At 52.4% G+C, this 6,000-nt stretch overlaps 1 protein-coding gene across 2 annotated transcripts in view; it reads left to right on the top strand.

Annotated features, from left to right (window-relative positions):
• Positions 1-687: 687 nt before the first annotated feature.
• Positions 688-6,000, top strand: part of Sptbn2 (spectrin beta, non-erythrocytic 2) — a 42,259-nt gene continuing 36,946 nt past the window's right edge. The window contains exon 1 of one of the 2 annotated variants that reach the window (XM_028892782.2): positions 688-1,160. The gene's annotated coding sequence lies outside the window, so the exon portion shown is untranslated. Of the gene's footprint in view, positions 1,161-1,707; positions 1,814-6,000 lie in introns of those variants that run through there. The other variant, XM_028892783.2, reaches the window with a different exon arrangement.

Here is a 6,000-nt window from a genome sequence, read left to right as displayed (position 1 = left end):
GAACTCACACAGGTTTTGCCTGCCTCTGTCTCCCGAAGTGCTGGGATTAAAGGAATAGCACATCCAACACAAGTGACTTTAAAAAAAATCATAAATACTCTGAATTACAGTTTACAGTAAGCGGTACCAGAGACGGCTAAATTCCGGGGTAATGGTAGAATCTCAGGTCAGATTAGCAGTCTTTAACAAAACTCCCAACCCCTCCCCCAACTCACTTTATGTATGAGGAAAACCAAGGCCAGGTAGATGAAGCATAAACTGTTGAGTGGTGGTAGCAAGATTGTGTTTTACCTTGCAGATTTTTAAAAGTACATTTAGCACAATGATTTCACTTGGTGAAAATCATACATGTAGCTGTCTTGGTTATGCATACCTTTCCAGAAAAAAAAAAAAGCAAAATGCTAACATTTGGCTACCAATAAAACCATTATAAAACCTTAAGCTCAATAATTCACAGAAAGAGCATCCGTTTTGTTGGCCTTGCTTGTCCATTTCAGACATTCCCCAGGTTTGAAGGGGGCTACCTCTTTTCTGGAGTATGTAACCCAACGTCTCTACAAAATCCATCCTGTTTTTCAGTTTTTTGTTTTTTTTTTTTTCCTTCTGGTTCCTCCCTGAGCTTAGCTCTCCAATCTGGAAGAACAGTACTTTCAGAGCTGGAGTGGGGGTGGGAGTGTCACATGACAGAACGCACTTTTAGCACCCACTGCGAGCACCCACTCTGTGCATTTGCTCTGATTTGGGCATATTTCCTTCCTCTCCTAAGCAGACAGCAGCTCACCTTGGTTAATGCCATTAAACCGTAGACCACTCAGCTGCTAATAAACCAAGAAGAAACCCAGCCGTGCCAGGCCTAGAAATGTCCATCCCTGCCCCCAACCCCCTTAAGACAGTGACTAGGCCAGAATGCTCCTGGTTGATAAATGAGAGGAGCTGAGGAGCCGCTGTGATGACGGTTCCGAGAATCTGATTTGTGAGAAGGCGAACCTCCAGGAGCACCATGGAGATGCTTTTGGAAAGCGGGCCAGCCTACCTGCCGGAAGGAGGACGAGAGAAAGGGGGCAAGGCAGAAAGAAACGCTTAAGCGAGATGGCCTGGAGGTGCTCAAAAAGGGACATCTGAAAAGGAAACGGAGGCCGCATCTCGGGGAAACCTCGGAGGTGAGTGACATTAAAAAGGGCTGCCCTGCGCATCCCGGCAAAGGCGCATCAGAGACAAAGGTGGAGTGTCCAAACTGGGAAGAATGAGCCCCGTTAACTGTGGGTGGTACCCGAGGACCGGAAGGTGGGGGTCAAGCAGGGCATCCACGCGGAAGACCGTGGGGGGTCGGGAGCCGGCGGAGGAGCGGCCGTTCTGAATTTGCCCCGGGGAAGGTCAGCGACCCCCGGCCGGGGAACCACTGTAAGAACCGAGAGGGGCCGCGGTTGCCATGACGCCGGGCGGGGAGGGGGTGCCTCGTGCCCCGCCCCTAGCCCCGCGGGGCCCGCGAGCTCCAGATGGTCCCGGGCCTCCCGCGGGAGCCGGCGGCCTGCGGCAGGGGGAGGCTATTGTCCTCCTTCCGCCGCGCCGCAGTCCCGCCGCTCGCGCCCGCGCGCAGCCGCCACGCGCCCGGCGGCCGCCGGCCCCGCGCGCCCCCCGCGCCGCTCGCGCCCTGTGACAGCGCCCGCCTGCCGTGCGCCCCGCGGCCGCCCCGCCGCCGCCGCCGCCTGTGACCGCCCGCAACCACCCCCCGCGACCCGGCTGTAGGCGCGGCGACGACCAGTGCGCCCCGGCCAGCCGAGCTCCCGCTACCCGGCAAGCGCTCTGCACCCAGGTAGGTGCAGCCGGCGCCCCGGCCCGCTTTGTCCCGGCCGGCAAGGAGGCGCGCTTTGTGCGGCCGCATGCAGGCGGTGGGGTCGGTCCTGGGGACCCCAGGAGGGAGGATGCGACGCCGAGTACCCGGGTTCTGTGCGGGCCAGCCAGGTACCACTGAAGACCGTGGGGGACGAGGCTTGGGGTACGCAGACCTCTATGGAGCGCAGAGAAGAGTCTGGAAGAGTTGGGCTGACAGACGCGCTGATGGATCGGGGTCGCCTGGGCTCGGAGCGCGTCTGGCAGCGCAGGCGTTTCGTGGTGCGGCGGTTCCTGCGGTGGACCGGCCGTGGGACTGGGGACGCGCTAGGGTCTGTCCGGGGCCTGTGAATACACAGCTTTCTCCAGCTCCGCAGCTTGTTGGCAGCTGGTTATGGGGCTTCTCCTCACCTCTGTGATAGCTAGCTCCATGCTGCCCTTTAGGTCTCACATTGGTATGAGAGGTGGACACGGTTTGGTGGAGATGACTGTAGCTGCTAGAGAGGATGAAACCTCTTCAGTTTGCGAGGAAGCGTTGTGTAAGGTGTTTCTGGGGCTCTGTACATTTACAGGGCTGTGGAGTCTGCCTATCATAAAACTACCCAGCAAGGCTGCCTGGCTGGGGCTCCAGTTCCACCATCCATTTCCACCATCCACTCTGGCTCCAGCCTGCTGCACCCCAGTATCCCCATGACACTGCATGCTTGTCTGAGATGCAGACTTGCCCTGTCCACGGATTTCTCCGTGGGCTGTTTCTCAGCTGCTGCCCCCCATTACAATTCCAATTTTGAGAGCCTGGGTTTGTAGGCATTGTCAGTCAGTATCCACAGCCCGGTTTCTCTTGAAGGTGAAGAGAGCAGAGTGAGTTCCATATGTGTTCGTGTGTATCTCAGCTTGAGCCTGGGGCAGCCAACCTCTTGGCATGTTGAGAAGAGCCCAGGATCAATGGTTAAGGAGGAGCTAAGACGGAGCTTAGGCTTTTCTGGTAAAGAAACTGATGTAAGCTCAAGCTTAGGGGCGGGGTGGTAAGGGAGGGGAAATGAGGCTGAATAATTATGCCCCGGGTGGAGGATTTTTTATTTATTTAGGTTTTAGACCAGGTGATCTTCCTGGCAGTTTCTTGGGTGCAGGGATCACAGGTGTGCAGCACCATGATCAGCATAAACAGCAGATTCTGAAGGAGAAAATGAAAAATCCATGCATCTTCCCTAAATTTGTCACAGCAGAGTCCCGAGCTTTATCAGGAACACGGCCTAGGAGACAGGTTGGGCCTTATTTTTCCTTCTCCTCGTCTCTGCCCTGGAGCATCTTTCTCTGGCTTTCTTGAGCACCTGAATTTCACCATGACTCTTTCCCTTTTCTCTCCCTGCCAATCAATCCCTTCATACTTTGAGTCGGATGGGATTTTTACTTCGCTCAGGTCCCTCCCTGTCTGTCCTAATGTGTTATTCACCCTCTGGTCATGGCTGTTCAGCCCTGCCCTCCTTCCTCTCAGTATCAATTCGGTTTGATTAGCTCTAGAACCCACTTCATCTCCATTTTTGCTGTCATGGCCTGGGGCTCTGGCTCCTGTTCTGAGAGGGAAGAGGTATTTAGTTTAGCCTCGGAAAAGGCCTGCACATGGTTAGAAGTCATCTGCAGTCACACTCACCCCTGGAACTTTCTGCCTTCTCAGTCCTCAGAGCTTCCCTAAGTAGTTCCAGCTGCTTGCTTGGACGGTGGCCCTCTGAGTATGCGCCTTTCATGAGCATCTTTTGAGCCACCTGGGAATGAGTTAAATATGCAAAATCCCAGGCTCATTCCAGATCTGCCAAACCAGAAATGGGGTGTGGAGGGAAGCAGTGATCTGTTTCTGTGATCCAGCACTCAGGTCATGTGACTTGTACTTGCGACTCCCCTGTCCGATGCTTAGCCCTGAAAGTCCCCCCCCATCCCCCCTCCCCCGCAGAGAACGGGGCTCTCTCTCCCATTGCCACTCTTCCCACGAGCGTTTTCTTCATCCCCAAGAAAGACTTTGATCCAATGACCAAAATAAGAACGACAGTGAATCCATGTGATATCTCTTTATTAACTACCTATTCTGCTGGGCCCAGAAAGAAAGGAGAGAGAGAGAGAGAGACCCTTTCTCAAGGAGTTAAAAGTGGAACAAGCAGAGAACATAACAACTAACGGTCATAAATGTGATAAGCACACTAAAGCTGCATTCAGAGTGCTGAATGGAGCAGGAGGAGGAAGGATCATGCTCTAAGGGAGGTAAAGAATTAATCTGGAGCAGGATGTCGTGAGGGGGGAACTAGAGGACAAGGCAAGGCAGGAAATAGGGTTTCTAGTTTTTCGAACCAGTGCCAGTGGAGGAAAGTGAGGGAGGGCCCAGCTGCCTGCAGGACCAACCATGGCTAAGCAGAGTCTGTCCTGCAGTACTTGGGTGGGCAGGGGTTCTAGCAAGACCTCTAGCCTGAAGCTAGTGGGAGGTAAAGCTAACCACCACGTAAGCCTCTTGGGGCTGGCTGAGGCCAGTGGCTAAGGCTGAGGGAGTGCAGGACTGTAATCTGGATGATTTGGGGGCACCTCCCTTCTGCCAGAATTCGGGAATCCTTGGAGGAGAATAAAATTGAGGATTCCCCATTGAAGGAGAAAGACAGTCGCATGGCTGGGGGTTTGCTGGAAGTCCGAGCATGGAGACCCGGGTCATATGTAAGGGATGACCTGGGTAGGGGAATCTCAAGCAGAAACCGTAAGGCTCTGGAGCTGGCAACTGTTGGAACACAGAAAACATATTGTACAAGACGATGGGGGTCCAGAGCTAGAATGCTTGGAAATGACTGTCAAGGCACAGAGATGGGACCCTAGTGGGGTTTGTTCCTGTAAAAGGAAATGGTGTTCCTTTTATTATAACAAACTCACGAGGGGGAAACTGGGAGTCATTCGGGAGTGCTTTTGCTGGATGGTCTGTGGAGAGATTGTTTGGGTTCTAACACCCTGCCTTCAGCTGAACTGAGAGCAGCTGCTGGTTAGGAGATTTTCATTCCAAACACAGAGTAGGGCCAAGGCCAATGCTTCTGAGTCAGACTCTGTTTTCTAGTTCAGAACCAAAAGTGTTAGGGGACTGGATCAGGTCGTGCCTGGTTTACAGTGTCCTTTGCTCAGGGTGATTCAACTCTGCCCTACAATTTAGTTTTATATAAATATTTACAGAGCAAATCCAGAGACTCTGTTGGTGGGAAATGCTGGGAAAGAAGTCCTAGGCCTAGTGGAAAGCAAAACTCCTTGCCCATCTATAGGGTAATGAAGGGCCAAATCTAGGAACTGGAGACCTCTATTCTTCACAACTTGGCCTAGTTAGCTTTAACTGTCAATGTGATAAAGCCTAGAGCAGTCTGAGAGCAAAGTCTCCTCTAACGAATTGTCTAGAGGAGATTGGCCTGTGGGCATGTCTGTGGGGGACTGTCTGGATTGTTCATTGATGTAAGAGGCTCCAGTCCACTAAGGGCGGCACCATTCCCTGAGCAGGTGGTCCTGGGATGTATTTATTCAAAAAAAGCCGACTAAGCATGTTCCTGAAAGGAAGCCAGCGAGCAGGGCATTCTTCTGTGGTTTCTGCTTCTCCTGCTTGAGCTGCTGCCCTGACTTCCCTCAGTGATGGACTGTGTGTGACTTGAAAGTATAAGCCAAATAAATCCTCAGAGCGTTCTATAACAGTAACTTAAAGGAAAGTAGAACACACCTTCTTCATGTCACTCCCAGGAAAATACTGGTGCAGCCCTGCCCTTGAAGAGGGCCATGTTCAGCTCTTTGGAACCAGCTAATGATAGTAGCTACATTCTGCCTTTGTGTGCCCATGTGAACACATCATCCTTCCCACCTTTCACCACCTAGCCTTACCCAAACCTTACCTCCTTCCTTCCCAGGTCAGGTATTTTATTTTTCTGAGACAAGTTTTCTCTGTGTAACAGCCTTGGCTGTCCTGGAACTCACTTTGTAGACCAGGCTGGCCTCGAATTCACAGAGATCCACCTGTTTTAGCCTTCTGAGTACTGGGATTAAAGGCATGTGCTACCACCACCCAGATGGAGTAGTTCATGACTTTAAACTGTCTTGTGTTGAAGAGATATTAGGAAAATGAAAAACTGTGGAATTTAGTGTTCTGTTAAAGTTATAATTCTCTACCAC

Source organism: Peromyscus leucopus, chromosome 1, assembly GCF_004664715.2.
Source record: "Peromyscus leucopus breed LL Stock chromosome 1, UCI_PerLeu_2.1, whole genome shotgun sequence".
NCBI lineage: Eukaryota > Metazoa > Chordata > Mammalia > Rodentia > Cricetidae > Peromyscus > Peromyscus leucopus.
This window is presented reverse-complemented; position numbering and strand designations above follow the sequence as displayed.